Consider the following 12,612-nt stretch of genomic DNA (forward strand, 5'->3'; position numbering starts at 1 on the left):
CTCTAAAAATAGTTCTCTATTTTTTTTTACAAAATTTTTTTGGAGGGGGTGTTTTTACCTTTATTGTTTCGGATAAATTTTAGACTTTTAATTATATCTACTCCCAAAAATTCCAATTAAAATTTTGATGGAAATTTTATTCAATTTATATATTAATTTGAGAACTCACAATTCTCAATATTAAGTTTTTAATGCAGCAACAAGGCATAAATCTCTATTTACACACAACTTTTTAAATTTATCCCAACCTCAGGCTAGGGAGCTGGGCTTTCATACTATCAAACCAGCTTATCATGAGATAAGAGTGGCGTGGGGAGGTGCAAAATTCCAGGTACTTCTGGCTCTCTGCATGTGCAGGTAAAGTGTTCCAGTAACCTGAGGGAAGTATTCCAAAGAAAAGTTCATAGTCACAAGTTGTTAGTGGTACAAACACACAAAGGCCAGGGAAACAGCACACAGAAAACAGTCAAGGGGTCCAAGGGGATCTGGCGGAGTCAGTAGTGTCTGTTATAACATGTGTTTATTTTTGGCATGTGTACATTTATCAGTCAAAAAATTTCATCAGTTGTGCTTGTTATTGTTTCTGGAAATCTGCCATGCCTACTCAGAGTGGCTTCTCCAGTGTTGTTCCCTGGGTAAACACTAGATTATTTCAGTTTCCTTCTTCCTTAACTTGAGCATTACCTACAAACAAAGTATTGTAAACCTTACTTTGCTGTACACCAATGTCTTTAACTTTTCACATTTTAGCACAACTTTGACTCTACAAGTTCCCCCAAAATGTTTTGAAACACAAAATAATGAAAAAAAAGACCCCAAAACCAGTCAAGTGGAAATACTGGCAGCAATAGAAGAGCATGGGGTTGGGGGATGGAGGCTGGGAGCTGAAAGAGCAGGGAAGGCCATGGAGGCTGTGACAGATGGGGGTGTCATGAGGTGGGAAGGAGAGGCAAGATGGGATGTAAGAATTACACTTGTTTTGCCACACACACATGTAACACACATACAAACAGATGAATCCACAAAACCCCACATAGAGCAACCCAGAATATGGTAGGCCCAGTTTGAACCTTTGCTATCAGCACTACAGAATTATTTATGTATTGGGGACTCATAAGCAGATTCTTTGAATGAAGGACTAAGGAGTAAGGAGTCTTGTAGGAAAACATTCATCCAAAGAGAGAGAAGTCAGACTCTTCTAGAGTCAGAAAAGAAGAATGGTTTAAATATAGCACATCTGTCATCAAGCTGTTCTTTCAGCTCAGGACTGAGTCTATGTTCTAAAGGAAGGGAACTGTGGGCAAAAACTGAATGACCTCTTCTCACAAAAAGTAATATGTGACAATGGGAGCACCATCCAGCTCTACATGGGAACCCTTGTAATGAACGAAGGTAAGGGACTTATCATAGCACATAGGCTTAGATGCATCCGTCTGCAGTGGGCATAGCTTCAAATCATCAGAGGGTTCTGGTATACCCTGACTTCTGATACATCTGCAGGAAGTGGGTATCAGGGGCTCCACAAATAGGAGAAGAGGTGTTAGCAGCAGTGAGGACCCCACGAAGCTTGGGAATACCAAAGACTGTGATGCAGGCATCACTCCAGGAAGGTGGAGCAGCACAGGACGGGAGGAAGAGGGTGAATGTTGCGTAGCCCATGTTCATGAACACGTGTGAGATGCTTGCTGGAAACAGCTGGGAATGGGGTGGAGCCTGACTTTAAAGGAGAGAAGGCTACAGTTTCTTGTGTTAGTTCAGGTCTCCCAAAAAGCGGACACTAAGTCAGGATTAGATGAGCAAAGCATTTATTGAGGGCACTGCCTGTGAAGGAGAAGAAGGAGGAAGCCAACTACGTTGGGGAAACCATCAGACCATGATGCAGGTCTGACCCCTGTGAAGGAGAATTAAGTAGGAAGAGTCTCGGAATGTAGCCCTATTCCAAGAAAGTTTCAGCCAGGCTTCTGGGGAGTTCTTGAGGCAGCATCTCCTGGTTGAGGAGACGCAGGTCCTGCAGGAACGCCACCATGTTCAATCATTGGTTGGGAACAGACTATGAGAAACCTGGCCTTGGTACAATGTCCAGAGGGACAATGTTGGAGCCATCAGACAACCACGCTCCCACTGAAGGAGATGAAGCAGCTCCTCTTAATGTTCATCACAGTTTCTTGCCAGCAGATGGGACTCAAACAGAGAAATACTTGTTATGGTTTGTGAAGCCACATTTTGAACCCCGGATCTGTGCTGAACTAGATAAATAAACTTGGATTGCAAAGGGTTAAACTTTTTGGAACTTAAATAATTATACTCTTAGTTTTCAGAACTCCTTCATCCAGAACTATACCCTTCTTCCTCTGTGATACCCTTCTTCCTTTGTGATGCCTATAAACTGAGGCATATCTAGAATGGGGTTTATTAGAACGCATCAAAGAGGTCCTGGAATTGCCAACAGCTTGTGCAGAGGCCATCAGAATGAAATTTTTCTGGCCTCAGTATATTGAAAGATAACAGATTGCTTAAATTTGTCTAAATGTACATATGTTGGCTAGGGAGACAAAGGTGAAGATATATAAAAGAACTCATGTAACAGATGGGAAGCAATCAACACTCCTTACTCCAGCCACTCATGCCAAGCCTCTACCCATGACAAGGGTTTGAAAGTTGTCTGAGGATTTAAAAATTGTCTAAATAATAGAAAAACTGCTCAGCATGTCCAAAATTCCAGAACATTGGTGACCCCTCCCCTAGAAAGGATTTTACCGGACTGAAAACCTGGCCAATATGCATTTATGATGATGCCATTTGTCAGGACCGTCAATTCAAGAATTATTTGCTAAAGTAGTGCTTCAGCCACAGCAGGTTGAGCATGTTTACCAACACATAGCACCCCAGGGGTTACCCCTGGAAAGTGAGAGAGGTGAATATAGGGCAGGTAAAAGGAAGTGCCTAGGTGGTGGCAACTTACTGAACTTGTTATGTCAAGAGGTAATGATAGCCAAAAACATAAATAGCACCTCTATTAAAAAGTTGAGATAAGTTTATGCCTGATAGATCACTAGCTGTGATTTAAAGGTGTTCTTCTTTAATCTTTTGAGGGTGACTTCAGAGAGATTATCCTGTTTATCCCACAGCATAATCTACTGGGGCCTCTGTAAAAACCAGATTGCTGGATCAGATGTACAGTGGTTCTAATTCAATGATTCTCAAGTGAATGAATGAATGTGAGGAAATTCTAAGGCAGCCATTAACTTCTGTGGTTGTACTAGGCTTAGCTTATCACACTTTTATTGGTGGTGCAGGGCTCTTCAGCCAAGAAGACAACTTCATGAGCACTGCCCAGACATCTTTACCTGCTTAGCTCTAGGGCAGTTCCCTTTTATGCAAGGTATTGAAGCAGAGGCTGGAGCTCCTGGAAGAACTGAGGTTATCTAAACCCTTTCCCAACTCAAAGAAACAGGTCACTCTGGTTGAAGGGATGGGGGTTCAAGGGCTGACTGGAAACAGCACGTGACCTGTGTCCATCCTCCTTCTTTGTCCCCACTGAAATTTCTGAGGCCCCTCTTCAGGGCATGATGGGAGAACTGCTGTGGCCAATGAAATCAATGTACTTAGAGTTGGGCTAGATGACTAGTGGTGTCCTTCCAGCCCTAGGACTGCATAGTTGGCTGCGTGACGGCTGCCACATATGTCAGTCTGAGTTCTCTGGTAAACACAGATTGACCTTTCTAGAGGGCAGCATGGTGAACTGGATAGAACATGAGCTGTGGAGTCAGAAGGCTTGGGCTCTGGTCTTGACTCTGACATTGACAGGTGTGTGACTTTGGCAAATAACTTCACTAAGACTCAGTTTTCTGGCCTTTGAAATGGGGAGAATAACATCTACCTCAAATAATTGCTGGGAAGCTTCAGTGAGACACCCACATGGTCTTGGCAGAGACAGGACAGACCTGCACATACACACATTCTCCAGGAGCTCTTGTCTGGTTTCCGACACTCTTTTGTATCTTGGCTCCCCACATTCCCCTTATGGCTTCTGCCTTTGGCCACCCACTTTGTGTATACCACTGGAGCCCAATATCATTGGCTCCTAGAGACACAAACCTCATAGTCACCCTTTGACTCAACCTACAACCATGGGTGTAAGGCACCAGGACACTCCTCAGACTGGCCTTGCAGACTCAGACTCTAGCTGCTGGAGAGGAGAGTGGTTGGGGTCTCCAGGCCCCAAGGCCCTCTTGGTTTCTGGTTTAGTTCAGAGTTGGCTTTTCTACTGGAACTTGGGTTCTGAGCCTTCCCAAAACTGAGAGAACATGTCGTGGCTTCACGCTCCACACTCCAAATCTTTCTGCCATTTAGATCCAGGCAACTGAATTATTCATCCCAAATAAGCATTGGTTCTGACCACAAGCCACTGGGGGAAGTTTGCAGAGAATGGCATGCACAGAGAGGACCAGACATTAGCTGGTACCCAAGAGTAAGAAGACAGATTAGGCTCACCCCAAATGAGCCACGGCTGCACAGAACAAAAGGAAAAGGCACCGAGGAGAATCCACTCCTCTAGCTGGGCATGATGGCATGCATCTGTAGTCCTAGCTACTCAGGAGAGTGAAGTGTGAAGATCCCTTGAGCCCAGAAGTTCAAGACTACAGTGAGCTATGATCACACCATTACACTCCAACCTGGGTGACAGAGCAAGACACTGTCTCTAAAAAATACATTTTAAAACAGAGAGAAAATCCACTCCAGCTCTGAGCCTGGAAAGCAACAAAACTTTAAGAAGGAAAGAGCAGTGGCCCGAGAGTTGGGAGAGCTAAGATCCTATCTTGGCTTGACTAGAATCCAGCTGTGAGTTACAGCTTCTTGATTTCCTCATCAGTAAAATGAAGAGGTGAGATGTGATTCTTACAGGAATGAACCTAGGAATACAGGGCCCTGAATTTCCTGCATTATTTATTCTTTAGTGTTCCACCCATACAGGCACATGGGGAAATGGATGGAAAGCCAAATCTACCAATCTGGCTTACTTGGCAGAAGAGATCCTCAGTTCTTAAAACTAGTGAAAACAATACCTTGGACTTATCACAAAATGTGTGCTAAATAAGGCACCACTGATACCTATAGTACATGTTTTTATAATTCCTTAATCTCAGCTGACTGGCTCCCTTCTGTTCATTGTGAAGGAATCAGCAGGTGTGAAAGGATGCAGGGTAGCAAGTTATAGAGAGAGCAAGTTTGTCAAGCCCATCGGAGTGAAAACTGGGCAATTTAATCTGGGAATATTAGATAAGCAAACAGATCTGTTAATGTAGGAAACAGTATTGGTTCCACAAACTAAGAAGGGAGATTGGGCCAGATATGAAGGCGCCCTTTCCTCCTCAGAGGCAATGGTTTCTACCTGATTATTGATAAAGATGAGACTGGCATTTACCTCTTACATGGAACATGAGGCAGTATGGTGGCAGTAAGTTCCACACGTTGAGAAGCCTGGCAGCAAACAAGAATAACAGAATTTAGCAGAAAGAAGGTGAGCAAACAAGAAGCAAGAACCCCAGTGATTCTGAAGTAGGGAATCCAGGGAGCACCTTCTGGGCTTGCCTGGGGGGTTTTGGGGCAGGCAGGGTTGGCCCTGGAGTCCTTCTCACTAGCGTCTCACTTGGCCTTTCTAATGTATATGAGGAACTTCAGTGGATCAAATCACTTATGTAAAAACTTTTAATATTCTGTGTGCCACATAAGCATCTTATATCAGGCTTCCTGTGTTGAAGGCTGTCTTCAGAAGATTTCTAAACACAGAACCAACCAATTAATAATGATGATGATGATGATGATAGTGATATCTAATCGTTGGAAACTCTCCCAAGCATTGTACGTATATTTTTTCATTTAATCCTCACAACAACCCCTTGAGGTAACTCTTATTATAACTTTTTAACAGTAGAGAAATTGAAGCTCAAAGAATTGAAGGAATTTACTCATGGTTATGAGGCTACTCAGTGATGAAGCTGGGACTCCAACCCAGAACTATTTGCACCTAAATCCATGCTCTCAGTTAATATGCCATACAATGCAGCCAACAGTGAACAGAAGGCATTTAATGAACACTTATTAATGACCAACATCTCTCAAGCACTTTACCTCTAAAATCTCATTTAAATACAGTAGTCCATACAGTAGGTGCTATTATTATTGTTCTTATTGGCACTACAGGAGAAGACAAGGAGGCTTGAGAGGTTTAGCAACCTGTCCAGAGTTGCATGGGAATGCAAGCAGTCGATTTTGGATGCAACCCTGGGCAGCTTGTCACTGAGTTAAACTGAGACAGTAACGTTCTGACTCTCACTGACTCTGCAGCACCTTTATTGTATGTTGTAAATAATCCGATGTTCCAAGGTTAATCCTATTTGGCAAGTTCAATTTTATTTCATTTTATTTATTTTATTTCATTTTAGTTTTTGGAGATGGATGCCTCTGTCACCCAGGCTGGAGTGCAGTGACGTGATCTTGGCTCACTGCAACCTCCGCCTCCCGGGTTCAAGCAGTTCTCTTGCCTCAGACTCCGGAGCAGCTGGGATTACAGGTGCCCACCACGATGCCTGGCTCATTTTTTAGTAGAGAATTTTTAGTAGAGACAGCGTTTTACCATTTGGCCAGGCCAGTCTTGAACTCCTGACTTCAAGTGACCCAACTGCCTCGGCCTCCCAAAGTGCTGGGATTATAGGTGTGAGCCACTGCACCCAGCTTTCAATTTTATATTTTGACTGTCTAAGGCCCTTCCTGCAGGGGTAATGTTTGGTTCCTAGTGGACTGCCAACAGTTTGGACATTGGAGCAGTTTCATCTCGCCCCTATTTATTTATTATGGAATATTTCTTATGAACTACTAGGAACTTCCCAGGCAAAGGCAATCTGCCCTGTATAAATTGAAGGGTGAGGAGCTTTATCTCCACATGGAACTTTGTCTAAAGCTTTTCAAAACTGCTATGTTGCCAATGCAACACTTATTTTGCTCCTATTTAACCTCTTGCCAGGAGGTTAGTAGGGGCCAACCTCAGAACAATGCTGGCTCTTCTAAGTTGAGCCTCTGTGTCGTAAAGGGCTTTAGGGTTTCCTAACACTAGACCTCCATCTGATGAAAATTCTAATCTAGTCCAGGCTTCCTGCCCCAGATGTTGTATTGCCTCATCCCTTCCAGACCTGCACTTTTGAAAAGACCCACTAAAGCGTTTCTAATGTCCACCTCCATTTCCTTCAGCAATTGTGAATGTAGGCTTCCTGGAGTGTTATCAGTATGAAGAATCTTGAGCCATTTCTGATGTAATCTATCCCTTCCCAAATCCTCTTCACCAACCCATTGTCATTTGATTCCAGATTAGGAAAATATCGGTTCTTCCTCACAAATGATGTGGGGTGCTGGAAGGTTTAATATCTTTGTCCTTATCTGTTGTAGAACACATTATCCTTTGGCATTTGAGGAAGAAATTACTTTTGCATCCTTAATCTTGGCTTATTGTTAATTGTTTTTGTTCCTTTGGATGCTTCAAAATGGCCATTTGCCTTTCTTCCTATAACTATACCTTGTCTTTAAGAACCAGGACCTTGGCCAAGTCAGTTCACTCAGCATTAATGTCCTCATCTGTCAAGCAGTTGGACGAGAGCAGGGGCCAGCAACCTTTTACTGGAAAGGGCCAGATTGTGAGTATTTTAGGCTTGTGGGCTATATTATAGGCTTGTCTCCATGGCAATTACTGCACACTGCCATTGTCGTGTGAAAGCAGCCGCAGACAATACACAAACAAGTGAGCCCGGCTGTGTTCCAGTTCAACTTTATTTATGGACACTGAAGTTTAAATTCCACATAATTTTCATGTTTCCCGAAATACTATTTTTTCCAACCACTAAAATTTGTAAAAAGCCATTCCTAGTATGTGAGATATACAAAATCAGGCAGTGGTCCAGATTTGGCCCTGGACAAAATGACTCTAACTTTCCTCCTTATTCAAAGTCTCATGACACTCCAGAGCTAGAGGGGGCCTTAGAAACAGGCAAGCGCGGTCGCCTCGTGAGCCACAGAAGGAAACGGTAGCCCAGAAAGGTGAAGTGACTGACACACACCTATGTAGCTGGCAGGGCAGTGGAAGCTGAAGTCAGGCGAAGAGCCTGACAATAAAGAGTCTACGACTGTGTGTGCCTCCAGTATGTCAACACATATGCTAGGCTCCAGTTATTAGCGGAATGAGATCCTTTTAGAGTTACAAGTTTGGGAATGACTCTTTACTCCTGCCTGGAAATAGCATTTTATATCTTTGTATTTTGGTAAAAACATGATTGTGAGCACTTTGTTTGAGTGAACATAGAAACTCCTCACTTCGGTAAAACTCCAAAGAGTTTTTGTCGTGTATGCTTTTTTTTTGTTGTTATGATTAAGGCCAAATTAGACAACAGCTTAAATCAAGCCAGTGCAATTTACAGAGGCCCAACATTTTTTAGGCTAGTCAAGTGATATAGAAAACCAACATTTGTGATACTTGCACTAAAAAAAAAATTAAGTAAATTTATCTTGAAAATTTGGGGGAATGAATTGGACTAAAATATTAGATGGAAGAGTAATCACAGACACACACACACACATACATACACACACATACACACACACTCATATACACACACACACCTACACACATACACTCACATATACACACACATTCATACACACCTACACACTCACATACACACACACATACAGACTTACATACACACTCCCATACACACACACACGCACACACATACACCTGGAAGGGAAAATTTTGGTTCATCCCCCTCCAAAGACTGGTAAAATTAGCATGAATAAATTGAACACTAGGCGAGCGTGGTGCAGTGTATGCCACCTCTATTCTCCCAGGAGCCCTACAAGGTATTAGTGATAAATACTTTCTTTGTTTGCAACAAGATGGAGTCAATCACAGTGCAGCACCTTAAACTATGAGGCTCCATTTTAAAATCTGTCAGTAATCATCCAAATGGATTGACCAGGAAATAAGATAGACCACTGCAAAAGCCTGCTTTCTGCCCCACACCCCTTTTGCTTGCTAAAAATGGAGAAAATGTCTTGGAGGGCTGTGTGTGTATGTGTGTGTGTGTGTCTGTTGCTGTGGGGGTCGGACAGCTGCTTTAAAAATTCAGTGCTCTTCCTTCCACTTTGGTGACCAGAAGGGTGGGAAGCAGAAGTTGGAGACAAGAAGGAATTTCATAAAAACAGCCCATCAAAACAAGTTTTAGGATGGTAGTAGAAGGAGGAGGAGATCACCGAGAAAAAGAGGGTTCCAGGAATTCCCATCTGGAACTTGGTTTACACTTCTTGAATATTCACACTGTTTCTTAACTTCCAGGCAAGTCTCTGCATTAGCAGCCAACTCTGGCAAGCACTGTCTAGGGATCCAGGGACATTGATTGCAAAGAGAGAGATGAGAGATGCCTTGTGGAGCTTTTCAGATGGACCACATCTTCTCATGTCATCATGCAGGCTCACTCTCCTTCCTGAACCCTTCCCTGAGCCTTTTGCACTCACACCTGGGAAGAAAGGGGATTTGAAGTTCCAGCAAAAACAGCCGCAAATGATGCGTGGTAAGGCCTCTATCTACCAGACAGGAAGGCAGCAGCATAACTAGTCAGGGCCTTGTGATTCAGGGACTCGCCAAGCGGCACTAAAGCTCCCAGCCAAGAGTCTAGGATCCACTTTTATTTGTGGAACCCTGATCCTGCAGGTTGCTAAGCCATTTTCCCCGGCTCCCCAGACTTTGCAGGAGCTTAAGGCTTCATCATGCAAAAGAAAAGGATCCCTGCTTTACACTTTGCAGAGTAGGAAATTAATGGCTTAGCTTTCCTCCTAGGATAAAGAAGATTTGGACTTGGTCAGTCATCTCTAATATGATGGCATGCCTTCCCTGTTCGCTTAACTACACCCACCATGCGGTCCATTCCTGAAAAGGAGATTCTAGGCATCCCACATCTACTGATACAGAAGTCCTGTGCTTTCTCACTTTCTGCTCGCCTAACTCGGTTCTTGGACATACTGAATTCCTAACCTCTCGGTATTGTCTTCCTTTTTCTACCCACTTCTATTCTTTGGACCTTTATTCATGTTTGTTTATTCACTTATTATTGATTTCTGCCAACAATGTGAGTACTGTTACGTGTAAATCTGTGCCAAAGATATACGTGATAGAGAACAAAACAAAGGGGGTTCCTGTGCTTTACAATTTACAACCTAGCAAGGAGGAAGACAGTCAATAAAGAATTATCTGGCCGGGCGCGGTGGCTCACGCCTGTAATCCCAGCACTTTGGGAGGCCGAGACGGGCGGATCACGAGGTCAGGAGATCGAGACCATCCTGGCTAACACAGTGAAACCCCATCTCTACTAAAAATACAAAAAATTAGCCAGGCGTGGTGGCGGGCGCCTGTAGTCCCAGCTACTTGGGAGGCTGAGGCAGGAGAATGGCGTGAACCTGGGAGGCAGAGCTTGCAGTGAGCCAAGATCGCGCCACTGTACTCCAGCCTGGGCAACAGAGCAAGACTCTATCTCAAAAAAAAAAAAAAAAAAAAAGAATTATCCAAGCACTTACAGCCTTCTGATGTAGTGAGTGCTGTGAAGACTAGTGGCTCACAAAATATGAATAGAAAGCCTGTTAGTGCCAGGCTGAGGACAAACAGGGAACATGAAAGAGCCCCTTCTCCCATCCCTATTTTCATGGAAACAGACCTTTAACCAAACAATCACGCTCATGAGTGTCATGAGTGGTACAATCTGAGTATCTAACAGGGGAGCTTAACATATGCCTGAGAGTGATTGGGTGACTTCTGGGAGGAAGTGGCACTGAAGCAGACACCTGCAGGTTAGGTAAGAGGTGACACAGCCCTGCTAACTCCTTTGGCTTCTCTGCCATGTACCCACCTGTAGGTGTGACTCTAGGCACCTCTCCATGGATGTGAATTCTGCATCTGCCTTTTGCTTTTATCTGGTCTTGCCAATAGACCACACAGACTAGTCCAAATGCTCCATGGGATTACACCAAGGCATCAGCCTACCTGACCAGCATCCCTGGCCCCTGACAGTGGGTATTGACATGTGGGAATGCCGTGGCTTTGCTTCCCACCTAGCATGGGCCCTGCACACAGTACCACTCACTAAATAGCAATATTGAATATAAAGTCACTAATTTCCATTTATTTGATAACTGGCTCCAGTCATCTGTGGGTGGGGCCTCTTCTCAAATTCTTCCCACATGCCTTTGCTCTCTAGGAAGAACTTCCTGCCAGCACGCTGCCACCTGCCTTAGTTATGACTATCCACAAACACAAGGCTAATCATTGTATTATATTTTAGCCCTGGGGTGGGTGTCTCACTCGTTTAGTGAACCTGAACCCCATAGCAGTCCATTTCTCCTTGGCCTCTGTGGAAGCTGGAGGAACAATAGGGCTCCATTAGTTTGTCTGTAACAGCAGAAAGGTCAGGGAGTGAGCAGGTGCACAGAAGCATGGCTGCTCACGCAGGGCAGAGCTTGGGTGACGAGTCCTCCTTCCCCCATCACTGTTTATTCTTTTCAGTTCTCACTCGCCTGAAGCCTTGGCTGGGCTCGGTGAGCTAAGAAAAGTATTGAGCCCAGAGGAACACAGAGTTCCTGCTCCAGTTGCCCCAGTGGGTCTCTGAGTAAGCTGTTTAATGACCTGTTGTTACTCACTGTGAAAGAAGAGTCTCAGGACAACCTTTAAACTGGCCTCCCTGGGAGGTGGAGGGGGATCCTCATTAAGGTCATTTGAAAGTATTTAGCAAAGATGAAGTTCAGGGTCAGTGCTCAGTGTGGTTCCTAATAAAACCCTTGGCACTTTCGGGAAGAGCAATGCTGAGGGAGGTCCAGGTGCTGAGAGAACAGGCACAAAAGAGGACCAGGAAGGGGCAGGCCTGCCACAGGAGCCGGCCACGTGTGCCCAGCCTTTTCTTCCATTTCAGAGATTTCATGGCAGTGTTCCTGCAATGGGAACAGGCTGAAAAATCTGATCATGCTCAAGCGGTCACCCAGTTCTCATCTTGGGCTTTATTGTGGGACTATAATTGGTGTCACTGGCCAGAAGGTAGGTGTCCCTTTTGATTTTAACAACTACTTCCTCTGATGGCCTTCTTTGGCCGCAGTTCTTGAGTATTTTCTTCCTTTTGTACCTAAAATCTGTGATAACTTGGTGACATCCCGGAAACCACCCCAGCTGCTTGGGTGTGAGCTTCAGGAAGAAGAGTTGCATTAAATTGTCTACATAATATAGCCACATTTTAGAATTAAAATAGAGAAAATTAGGGGGAAACATACGTGGTCCCATTAACCTAACACATTATTATTATTACCATTTTGATGAATTTTTCCCATGTTATTCCCAAATGTGTTTTTTTTTTTTTTTTTTTTTTTTTTTAAAGATGGGCTCCCACTGTGTTGCCCAGGCTGGAGTGCAGTGGTTATTCACTCCAAGGTGTGATTGCATGACTGCTCAGCATGGGAGTTTTGACCTGCTCTATTTCCAACCTGGACTGGTTCACCCCTCCTTAGACAATCTGGTGGTCCCTTGATCCT

The 12,612-nt window shown here is 44.0% G+C and overlaps 1 protein-coding gene and 1 long non-coding RNA gene across 4 annotated transcripts in view; one reads left to right on the forward strand and one right to left on the reverse strand.

The window, feature by feature from the left end:
- The window catches only part of LOC114680429 (uncharacterized), a 141,286-nt gene that overhangs the window by 41,001 nt on the left and 87,673 nt on the right, over nucleotides 1–12,612 (reverse strand). The gene's annotated exons all lie outside the window — the stretch shown is intronic.
- LOC114680314 (uncharacterized) overlaps nucleotides 12,015–12,612 on the forward strand; it is a 31,929-nt gene continuing 31,331 nt past the window's right edge. Inside the window, exon 1 of the long non-coding RNA XR_003732484.2 lies at nucleotides 12,015–12,124. This is a non-coding gene — a long non-coding RNA (uncharacterized LOC114680314). The remainder of the gene's footprint in view (nucleotides 12,125–12,612) is intronic.

The sequence above is a fragment of the Macaca mulatta genome, chromosome 8 (genome assembly GCF_049350105.2).
Source record: "Macaca mulatta isolate MMU2019108-1 chromosome 8, T2T-MMU8v2.0, whole genome shotgun sequence".
NCBI classification, from domain to species: domain Eukaryota; kingdom Metazoa; phylum Chordata; class Mammalia; order Primates; family Cercopithecidae; genus Macaca; species Macaca mulatta.